The sequence below is a fragment of the Aulonocara sp. 'chitande type north' Nkhata Bay genome, linkage group LG18 (genome assembly GCF_057382095.1).
Source record: "Aulonocara sp. 'chitande type north' Nkhata Bay isolate Kocher_YH1m ecotype deep benthic linkage group LG18, A_spYH_male_GT1.1, whole genome shotgun sequence".
NCBI lineage: Eukaryota > Metazoa > Chordata > Actinopteri > Cichliformes > Cichlidae > Aulonocara > Aulonocara sp. 'chitande type north' Nkhata Bay.
The window spans coordinates 24,725,792-24,737,990 of record NC_141361.1 but is presented as its reverse complement, the minus strand read 5'-3'; the positions used below and the strand labels follow the sequence as shown (position 1 = coordinate 24,737,990).

At 39.3% G+C, this 12,199-nt stretch overlaps 1 long non-coding RNA gene across 1 annotated transcript; it reads left to right on the top strand.

The window, feature by feature from the left end:
• The first annotated feature begins 745 nt into the window (after positions 1-745).
• On the top strand, positions 746-3,020 carry LOC147308642 (uncharacterized). The gene is made up of 3 exons (XR_015126060.1): positions 746-984; positions 1,301-1,635; positions 1,922-3,020. It is a non-coding gene; the product is annotated as an uncharacterized LOC147308642 (long non-coding RNA).
• The last annotated feature ends 9,179 nt before the right edge of the window (positions 3,021-12,199 follow it).

The window sequence follows — 12,199 nt, the reverse complement described above, 5'->3', positions numbered from 1 at the left end:
GTTTCTTCCTCTGGGTAACACAAAAGTAATCGGATAGTTTTTGAGACTGACTCAGATAAACATTGCCATTTTTAAATCCTTGTCACAAGCACAGCTTTGCGTTCCAAGTGTTTATGTTGATTCAAGAACACAAATTTAAACTTGTAAGTGGTGTGAGAAAGTGTTTCAACAGAGTTTTTTAAGGCAGCGTGACTTTTGTTGGTCGACAGAGACAAATAAAGGATCTTCCAGTTGATTTGGTTCAGATAGTGGCAAAGTAGCAGCAGAAGCTTAACGAAGCGTCATTAATTCACAAGTTATTAAGGTGTATGGTCAAATATCCACAGACAGAATTAAAGTGCAGAGGTTATGAAGCATGAGCGTGTTCTGTATGTGGAGACTAAGACTGACAGCAGGGGGAGGCAAAGGTCCTGTTGAACCAAGTGGCAGTTTGATCCTGTTTATGTCTGTTAGAGAGTGTGCTGGCAGCACAGTTTCACTTTAACGGCATCATGAGAATCCCTTATCAACACAGCTTGAAGGGTTTACATCTGAGAGAAAAGGGCGCAAAAAAGTTAAAGTTGTTTTTCTCTGATAAGTTGAATCACACAAAAAAAGACTTTTCTGTTGGGTGAATCTGAGACTTTTTGGAAAGAGAAAGAAAGAAGTATCAATTTAACCTAAACTCTCTGCTGTTCAAAAAACAATATTGGTCATAACCAACCAAGTGAAGCTAAAGTTGGATGTACCTCAGTAGAAGCAGGAAGAGTGTTCGCCTGTTGAGTCACAAAGTTTACTATCACACTTTTTTTAAGCTCTTGTCAGCAGCTTTCTATTTTCAGCCTGAGCTTTTACAGGAAATATTCTAGTTTCGTCTCTTTTGCTCAGTTCCATGATTTCAATAAAGGGAACTTCAACAAAGCTAACGAACGGTGCTTATGGTGAGCTACATGATTACGCTCACGCCGCAGACCTTGACCCACAACACTGAAGCAGCACTTCAAGGTAACATGAGTGTTTTTATTGACTTAACCTCTGCTGCTTGACTTGGCTTACATAATCATATTGATTTAACATGTCAACTTTGACTGTTTTGTTCATTTTAATCCATTTTTATTGTGTTTTTTAAACTTGTATTCTTAATCATATATTTATAATGTTACATTTTAACAGTGGAAGGTCTCTAGTTTAGAATCAACCTTTAACTTTCCATCTCAGCTATACTGCTAAACACTGTCTTGTGCTGTAGTTTGACAGATTATCACATTATTGTTTCAGCCATGCTTTTTGAACCATTTTGTTTCTTTATCCATAATTGCAGACCATGTATACCAATGGCACAGGAGGAAATAACACAGTCAGTGACAGTTCCTCCAACCCTTCTACAAATCTAGGAGTCGGGCTTGGGGTCTTCTTTTTGCTGCTTGCGATCATAGTTGGTGTAATCATTTATAAATTCTACTCTATAATCGCCAATGTGATGCCGTTTAGACAAAGAACAGCGCAAGAAAAGGAGGATCACTCAGAGACCCCACAAGCAGATTCCCATGAATATACTGGTATGATTCGAGAGGAGTCAATAGGACAATCTTCTATCTATGAAAACCTGAAACCTCAAACTTGCGGCTACAGCATGGCAGCTTCAAACCAAAGCAGGTGAGCTGCATTAACTGTTTTTTCTACGTGTAGATTTTCATAAAATGTATTTCTTGGAACACTTATGAAACTGCAGAAGCTCAAAAGCAACGGACGGAAGTGGATTAAGAAACAATGTGTGTGTGTGTGTGTGTGTGTGTGTGTGTGTGTGTGTGTGTGTGTGTGTGTGTGTCAGTTTCCCCATTTTGCACAATCCTGTTGTGATATAGACAAATACAGAAACCCAAAAACTTTTACAGTTTACCTAACGAGACTGTTTTCCATCACATTTACTGTTTTTTCAAAGGTTCCCAGTCGAACCTGATGACGACGTGTACCTGCAGTGCGACGTCATAGATGAGGCCATATACATTAATGACCAATCACATGACTGTCAAGAAGAAGACGTGTACGTTTTGCCAGATTAATCACGGGACACATTTATAGAAAGGCCTGCGCATTTTGCTCCAGTTGTTGTATGCAGCAAGCTGTCTCTTTTGATTTCTGTCTCTGTTTTTGTATAACGATGTACAGCTAAAAGTCAGCATACTGCTACTGCTGCTTTTTGATACAGTCTGACTGTAAACAGAAATGACTGGATGGTAGCAACATGTCAGTGTTATCTGTTATCTCCCATTTTGGAGGAGAGTAACAAACCTTTTTTTTTATTTTATTTAATCCACTCCCTCCTGGTATGATTATCTATGTTACACATGTTTGATTGCTACTATTATTGGCACATCTCATATCACAACCACGCTGGAAAACACTGTACAAATTTTGACAGCAGTCCAAGGTAATCAAGTTTGTGATTAGATTAGATTGTTTTATGGTGTTCTCTTGTAGTTACAGATGAGGCTTTACTTTGACCTTTGGAGAGAAGTGTGGGCAGTCTATCTGAGGTTTTGTGAGTCGTGTGTGTTCAGTATTGTCCTTTTTCTCTCACTGGAAATTCTTCACTTGGTCCTAAATCAAATCTAGAAACATTTAACTTGCGTAGATATTGACATCATGTTATGTTTTTAGTATTTTGCTAAACAATGCGTCCAAAATAAATCCAAGGTTTTAAAAATCAAACTACAGATATGGATATGGACACACATATCTTTGGAATTCCCCTTTTTGTGCAAAAACGTTTAACTACACACTGAATCTTTGAGATGTCTTCATATGAGAAAAAATGAAGTGCAGTTTCAACAGTACATCTCAGTTTTTCTGCTGGAGTAAAGAAAAAAAAATACTAACATGAAGAAATAAATGTGTAAAATTACCTAAAAGGTTCTGGCAGATTATTGCAAAGACTGTCCTGCAATAATAAAGCAAAGTCATTTATTTTTTTTAGTTTTGTTGTTTTTGTTTGTTTGTTTTTTATTGTGGACCCACTATAAAAATGCTCTCAATTTCTATCAATTAATTGTTTTTCTATAACTTAATTACTTTTAGTGCAGTCTAAATGGCCATGGGGGAGGTCTCTATCAGTAGTTAAAGCTGTAAAACTAACAAAAAATACAGTGAGAAGTCCAAAATCAATGCTCTCCTTCACATTTTCCACTGGGGCTGGATTGGAGTCTTGGGCGTGCCAATTCTGGCCCCCAGGACTTCAGTTTGACACCCCTGGCCAAACACAGGTTGCAGTGGTTTCTCTGAATTTTTTTCCTGTTTGAATAAGGAAAACTATTTTGCTGACCAAGTCATCATAAAATTCAGCAGCAATTTAAACTAAAGGTCATGTAGTTATGGAATAGCAACCAGCGGCGAGACCAATCATTTTTCATATCACAGACATGATATCATAGTATATTTACCCTAGACAAAGAAATATGTGTGCTTTCAAACATGTTACCACGGACGGACAGACAGACAGACAGACACAGCACCCAAACTTTTCTCTGTGGTTGTTGTTGCTAAAGCAAATGACTCAACAGTTTGTTGCAGTTACACACAGACGCAACTCTACATGGTGAAAACATTACATGCTTTAGACCCGATAAAGTTAAATAATGCTTCAAAATACTAAAACTTTTATTTAAATTAGAAATTAAAAAAGGGACAAGATAAGTGAGAAGCTCGATGGCGCCCACGTGATATATTTCTGGGATTTACTCTAGCGTCGGAGTGTATAGGCAGCCAACCAGATGTGTGGGATTTATTACTCCAGTTCATGCTATAAGATGCAAGATAAGATGCAAAGAGCAGAATTTAAATAAAATTCTTATCACTTTCCTTTAAAATGATAAGCCAATGAGGCTTTACAAACACTATATTAGGAATCAAAAAACTCATGATTAGTAGTAACTGCTAGACAAAAATGTTCATATAAAGCAGAAAACATGTGGTTTATGCAAAGGCAGGAAAAGATGCAATGGTCAGCACTATTTTATCTAGTCTGTGGTTTGTCGGCTTTTTCAGGCGCGAGGTCCAGAGAGGATGTGAAAATCTGTCGTTCTTTTTACAGCTCGAGTCCAGATCTGCGCGGATTTCAGAGAGCAATCGAAATATGAAAGCCACAGAATAACAAGTGAGGTTTGTGGCTGTGTTTAGAGCGGTTAGGTGAAAATAGACTGGGAGGATTATTTTTAGCTTTGGTTCCAGTTATTCTGACATTAATTTCGCTGATTGTTTTCCAGGTAGGCTATTTGAGGATCCAAAGGAAGGGAATGCCCAAACGAAAGCCTGTGTGTCTCAGGCCACGCACACTCACACAGAGCACGGTTTAGTAAATGCTCTGCTTGCTTGTATCGTTTGGGTGGAATGCAGCTCAAAACCTTTCAGCACATGAGAATCAATGCCTTTCCATCCATTCACACACGACTGTGCAGCAACCCTGAAGATGTCATCTTTGAAACAAAGCATTAACAGGACAAAAGCTAAGAAAAGAATGAGCAGTGACTCAATTGAGAGGCCCAACAGATGTTCCAGTAGGTCTGCTTAATCATCTATTAACTCAATGAGCTCAGTATGTCCCACTTTTTAAAAAAAAGCTCGGTCTATTGATCGCAAAGCAGCATGGGCTCCTGTTTAACTGACCTTTATCCCTTTCAAGATAAAAAAAACAAAAACCTATAAAGCACTTATTACAGCCAGTTGTGTCAAGCCAGATATCAATTTGCTCACTTTTTACCACAGGCTCTGTTAATATTTCCTTTTCACCCTAAACCTTGAGCTGTAATTATGAATTCAGGGTTTTTTTAAGCTTCTTTTAAGTTATTTTTCAAGTTACTTGAGAAATATATATATATATATATATTAGGGGTGCAACGATGCTCGTATCGATATTGAACTGTTCGATACAGTGCTTTCGGTTCGGTACGCATATGTATCGAACAATATAAAATTTGTGATTTATTTTATCAACTTTCCTTCTGACGATGCTGTCTGTGTTGAGCGCTCAGTGAATCTGCGTTCGACTGAGATCCACTGAGCACTCAACACAGACAGCATCGTCAGAAGGAAGAGCGCAGGGCAAGCTAGCGAGACTGAAGTTAAGCTCTCCTTGCAACATGGCAAATTGAACCTCCCCCACCCTCATTCAGATCTGGCGTTTGGAATTATTTTGGTTTTCATGTGACGTATGACCAGTGTTGGGTAAGTTACTTTAAATTAGTAACTTAGTTACATTACTAGTTACTTCTATCAAAAGTAACTCAGTTACTTCAAGTTACTCATTACTTTCAGAGTAACTAGTTACTAGGGAAAGTAACTTTGGTTTTACTCAGAATTCTCTTGTTAATGTGTTGCTTCCATAACCCAGCAAGATTGCCAGTGTTCTAGCTTGCTTACTTGCCACACGTGCACTGTGCCACCTACCAATAGAAAGGAAAAAATAATGTGCACATTTCCACGAGAGAAATCCCACGCCTGATTCTATCCTAGCCTGCTTTTTACATCCAACACAAAAACTGCAGTCGTGGTGCTTTCGATTGTACTCAGAACTCGGAAATTCTGCCTTCTGAATAGGAAGATGTAGGTAACCCCAGACTGCAGATGAGCTGCATACAGAGCTGGACTGGGACAAAAAAATTGTCCCGGGCATTTTGACTATAGGAAAAATCATAAAGCCTTTGAATGAAAATAAACTCTGTTGTGACAGTGATGTACACTGTTCTGATGGTATATATGTATCAATCTATCGATTGTTTGTTGTAAGACTCAGATATTTTTTTTTTTTAAAAGTGAGACATTTTAAATGAGAATAAGAAAGTATTTCCTTGTGCCCCCCTTTCCCTTTTAATGCTCTACCTGGCCCCCTGGCAACACTTTGCTAGACCCGCCCCTGCACAGTTACCAGCTGTCAGCTACTTAGAAAAGGATCCTGGTGTTATTTGTCTCTCAGAAACAGTTCATTTATTAAGTGTTCATTTATTAAGTATTAATAAATAAGCGCTTTTCACAGCGCTTATTTATTAAGCGATGTGAAAAGCGCTTAATAAATAAAGTTTACTTACTTACTTACTAGTTTACTTCATAACTTCCCTTCAACTCATTCATGTTAACTAAAAGGTAAACCTGTTTCTCCATCACAGCTCTGATGATTCAGTAAGGACATCTCCTGGTTTCATCTTCATGTTTCCCTCTCACCACATAACCAAACCGATATCATGACCAGCAGGTTTACAGCTGTGGCTCCAGCCAACATCAGCTGATACTAGAAATTAATAATAAATAAATTCTAACAACAGCTGATCAAGCTTAAACTGCTGCTGTTGTTTACCGAGACATCCGCTGGTTTCCTCTTTCTGGTGCAAAGTGGGCGATAAATAAATAAAAGAGAAAAGCCGATCAGCTGATCATTGATCAATTTCATGATTGAAGTAGAAACAGGAGAGGGAGGGGGAGAGGATGAGAGAAGAAGAGGCAGCTTTGCAGCAAAGACAGAATAAATCCAGCTTTGTGTCTTTTTCATTGTAGCTGAAGTCCGGAACAAAATGTTCCTTTTCACCTCAATACGAAACGCGTAATATTTTCTGAATAGAGACGATTCCGTTTTTACGGGACGGTTGGCAACTCTAATAATTAACCTTATGAACAAAATAAAGTTCAACATCAGTAACATAGCACCACCCAGCTGTATAGAAACTCATGCTAGCTAGCACGCAGTACGGAAAAAGTCAACATAACGAAAATAAACTCCACCTAAACTTGGTTCATATCTGACCCAGATGGACTGCAGGTTATAACTTCTTACCTGAAGTTCAGTTCACCTGACACTCTCGGACCAGCGGCCGCTTCGGGTCTCTCCCAGGGGCGGAGCGTGGGGGTGGCTTACTGGGCTTAAGCCCGGGTTGTTTTGTCAGAAGCCCGGGGTCTTTTGGAGTGTAATTTTTTCATAGTTAGATGCCTGGCTGACAACTGTATAAAACAAAAAGTACACATAATATTCGAAGCACATAGTGCACACTGTGGGAATTTACGACTGTGCGTGAATCCCCCCTGATATTGGTATGATCCGAGCTCAGGCACTAAGCGACTGAGCGAGGGGGCGGGGCAGCTGCTACCTGTCAGTGCGCTGTTGGAGAAACAGAGCCAGCCATACTAAGGAGAGCTTAAGTTTGACCAGGTACCAAAGAAAATCATTCGTACCGTACAAATAATGTAAATATGACGGTGCATCACGAAAGATTGATATCAAACTGATCACTTGACCAATATTACGTTACTTGCTCTTCAAGTGAATCAACAAATGGCGAAATGAAAAGGAACAAATGCTATTTTTTTTAGAGAGTCTTAGCTTACGTGTGTTTATTTCATATTTTCAGTTCTTACCCTCCCCGACTAAATCGGTTTCAGTTATGTACTGAAATATAAGAATGGATGTCAGAAGTAAACAGTTATCAAACACTCAGGTGAAGAAATGACACTCAGACACTTAGAGCAGTTTTAACGTGCACGGGTGAGAGCTCAAGAGAGACTCACACCCCCTGCAGCAGTTCTCTGCTTTGTGTTCCCATACAAGGTCGTTTCTTGGGTGGCGATTTCCTGTAGCTTGACAGATAATATGAAGGCAAACAGTTTCCGTTGTAGAGCAGAGAGCCAGCAATTAAAAAGTGCAGCTGGTTGAGTACAAGTTGAGTACAAACAGAAATATAAACACTCTTAGCTGATTATTATATAAAAGTAAAAGTAAAAATCCTCTGACAATGGACATTAGAGTGTTCTTTCAAAGAGAAAACTCAGGTAAATGTTATTTTATATATTATGCTTTGTATGTTGTTCAGTATATTTCTATGCAAAACAAGAGAGATTTCAGTACACAGCAGGATATTCACATTTGTAACCAGATATTTACACTTTAGGGAGAAAACATAAAACATTTTTACTGTACAACAACAATTTAGAGTAAACTGTTTGTTTTAGATAAATATTGAAATATATTTTGAATTAGTTAAATGTCAGAATAAAGAGAGACAGAGCTGTCTATTTTTTATCACTTTCATCAAATTTAGGAGTACATGTACACTAAGTTTGTTAATTAATAAGAAAACTCCAGACGATTCCATTCTGAGCTGCAGAAGCTTCTGATAGGTTAGTAGAGTCCATGTGAGTAAACTGGTGGCACAGCTATGGATGCATATAAGGCAAAACACAGAGCCTGTTTCTGTGACATGGGAACATCAAGAGATGTCAACCAAAACACCAGGAAAAGAACTGTGGAGCTCCATAAGTGTGGCTCAGTTTTGAATACAATTTGGTGCCATTTGCAATTAAGAAATACAGATAGTTTCTCTCTTTACTCTTAAAGTTAACAAATATGTTTTTATATTTATCAATCTAAAAAAAATAAACATTTAGTCTGATTTGATGTTACAATTAAAAAAGTGTTTGTGTTTTGATCTGAAGAGTTTGTAAATATCTGGTTTCAACTGTCTATTTGATGATTGTCAGCACAAAGAGAGAGAGAGAGGAACAGAGAGGGAGATGGAGAATGAGGACAGAACAGAGGTGGAACAAGAGCAGGTGAGACACACATGTTAGTCAAATGGTTGTTTAGCAAAAGTATCACCGTATCATAGGTCCTCATGTATCTCGTACCTAGTGTTTCTTTTTAGGTTTGTTATTTTTCAAATTCTATATTTATTAAGTTATGCAGGCTTGTTTGCACAACAAGGCTAAATAATTATATAAACTTTTCTCAATCTAAATAGTGGACTTTGGTAGATTTAAAAAAATAAGTGTAGTGCAGGTCTATGATGATTTTTAGTGCTACTATCATCTAGTTCTGATTCTGGTTCTGTCTTGGTTAAATCCTAAGTAGTGCTGATTTTGAACTGTTGCAGTCCTGTTTTAATTCTGGATCAGTTCTGCGTCTGGTTGAATTGGGGTTAGTCCTCGTGTCTTGATACAGCCCCGACTTCGTTCTGCCTCGCTGCTTAATTAAAAAACTAGTTTAAGGTGTCCTGCATGTGTGATATATATTTTTCCCTATATGAAGTCATTCTTTTTTGAACAAAACTCAAAACAGAGCCAATTAATCTTTCAGTCATTTCTAAGCCCCCCCCCCCCCCCCCCCCCCCCCCAAAAAAAAAAAATCCCACATGCATACTACCCTTTAGGGCTAAGCCCCGGGTGTTTCAAATGTCTGGCTCCGCCTCTGGTCTCTCCTCTTGCCTCCCTTTTCCTTCATCCACCTGCTGGCTTCCACCACTTGCTAATGTTATTGAATCTGTGGAAGCTCCGCGATAGCCACCACATGAAGTAACGAATAACGACCCTATTTAAATCCCAGTAACGAGTAACACGTTCCCGGTTTTGGCATAATAACTAGTTATCGTGCTCGTTACCACAATAATAACGTAGTTACTGTAACGCGTTACTTAATAACATGTTAGTCCCAACACTGCGTATGACCCTGAAGGTAAGCGAGTCATGGACTAAAGTAAAACAGTATGTTGGATGTGCCAGCAATGCTCAATTACATGGGTGGGAACTAGTGTGTTAGCGCAGTTAGCTCCTTAAGGTGTTGGCTGTCCAGCCCCATGCACGGGCGATCAGGGGTAGCTCATTAAGGAGATTTGCCGTGTTGTGGCGTTAAGGTCATTTCAACGAGATTAACCTGAAAGCACTAGTGGGAACACAACGAATATGACTGCACATTTACTCTGACATCATCCTAGTGCAAAGACAAGTGGAAGCAGACAAAAACAACAAGCATGCATGCTACAAATTTACCCGAGTCATTTAGACAGCGTTAGCACATGATTCTCCTTATGGGGACCTGATATGTTTAATATGCTGCTAAGAATATAGCCCAGAAGAAGCGGATAGTATAGCTTTTATTTTGGAAAGAGCCATTTCTCTGTAATAAACTCTCTTTTCCAAAGATGAGTGATTCCTCAATCAGATACAGGGCTCGCAATATCGCTAGCCCGACGTCCCGGAGCTAGCGATTTTTTCAGTCGGGCTACCAAAATCTATCTCTTCCCTGCCCGTCGGGCTATTGTAGGAAAAATATATGTCAATGCTTTTGCATTCTTTCAGAAATGTAGCTGGGTAATTATGTCATTGGCATCGGTGAGCCACTGTCAATATGTGACATATTGAAGTCGCGTTTGAATTTGCGCTTGTTTTTTTGCTTTCACTTTGCAATTGTGCGAACTGTGTATAGAGAGCGACAGCACTGATTGGTGAGTGATGATAATTTGTGCACCAATTCCTCTGACATCGTCTTATTAATCGTTAGCTTACTATGCAAACATGACAAGTGAAATCTCCCGCAGCAAGCTTAAACATGTGAGAGGTTGATCGCGCAGAGAATCGCTGAGCTTATGTGAGTGCGTGTGTAAAACCAGCAGGATATATATTTTAGTTCTGCTGAGCCAAAAAAATCGGGCGATCGTGGCTCAGGAGTTGGGAGTTCGCCTTGTAATCGGAAGGTTGCCGGTTCGAGCCCCGGCTGGGACAGTCTCGGTCGTTGTGTCCTTGGGCAAGACACTTCACCCGTTGCCTACTGGTGGTGGTCAGAGGGCCTGGTGGCGCCAGTGTTCGGCAGCCTCGCCTCTGTCAGTGCGCCCCAGGGCAGCTGTGGCTACAATGTAGCTTACCATCACCAGTGTGTGAATGGGTGGATGACTGGATATGTAAAGCGCTTTGGGGTCCTTAGGGACTAGTAAATATTTAAATAAGACAGGTCAGGGTGAAGAAGTGACACCCAAAGAAAAGCTTACCACAAAACGGAAAAGTTATGACAAATCAGACTATAAGGCAAAAAGAAAGTGCAGCTTTATGGTTTCATGGACAAAAGAATTTCTGTGGCTGCGATATGATGAGCTAAATAACCAGGGGTGCACATAAGTGGTCCGCATTCGCTGTCAAAATAAAAAACACGCACAAAGGTTAGGGTTAAATTTAAAAACTGTACTTTTGAGTTAAAATATATATTTATAATTTTAATAAATGACAAATTAAAAAGGCATGAACATTTTTTTTGTATGGAAAAAATATCGAACCGTGACACCAAAGTATCGAACCGAACCGTGAAGTTTGTGTATCATTGCACCCCTAATAATATATATATATATATATATATATATATATATATATATATCCCTTATGTTGTTTAACAAGATGATACTAAACACAGCGCCAAGGTCATTAAGGAGACTATCTCTTCTTTACAGCCTGATTTCTCTGGCACGCCTTGACCTGACACTATCAGCCACTTCAGGTTAGTACCTGATAGTGTTGTAACAACTCCTTCTGCCAAAAAAAAAGAAAGAAGAAGAAGTTTGGCTGCAGTTTAAAATGTAAATAAAAAACATAATCCACTGACCTCCAGATCATTAAGTTGATGGACAACATATGACTAAACGGTAGTTTTCCATAGTTTTCACTTATAGTGAATAGTGATTACATTACTTGCGTGGTTATTCAATCACTTCAAACGCTTTTTGTGATATTTTGATGTTGAGACTGTCAACACCTTTGGCCTATAAAAGAAAAGAGATGATGTCTTTTTTTTAATATTATCTTTCTATTTCATCTTTTATCTTTTCTAATGTAAATACACCTCTTTGACAAGCCCTGCTCCCTTTTCTTTCATCCTGACCGCTGTGAAGACAAGCCTAGACAAAAGCCTTCAGTGAGGCAGCCCCCGCACACTTGTGTGGTGCGGGTGCCAAAGGGCGGCCCTTGCTCAGTGCTAACAGAGTGACGTCATCGTGGCTGGACCTTGTGAGCCTAAGGAGGGATTACTAGTGACTAGCTCCACTGACAAAACCCTTTGAATTTTACCCGTGAGCTATCCGAGCCAAGGCTGATTTAGAAAGCTTTTGTTGGTATTTTTTTTTTTGTATTATACTTTGTTATTTGTACGACTTGCATACTACATTATCAGTTTGACATTTTGTGGCAGGGGCATGTTTGCCCCCGTGTTGCATCAGTTCTGCTTTAAACAGGTGGCTGGGAACTGAGACACCCAGCTGCCTTACTTTCCAAATGCCAAGTGTTTTCTCCTAGGATTTCACCTTCTTCTTTTTTTCATTTCATAACTTGCCAACTGCCTTCGCTAGAAGAGAGATCTGGACTTCAGACAGGCTGGTTAAGTAGCTGCACTCTTTTACAGTGGAGGCAAGGTGTTACAGTGTGTGTT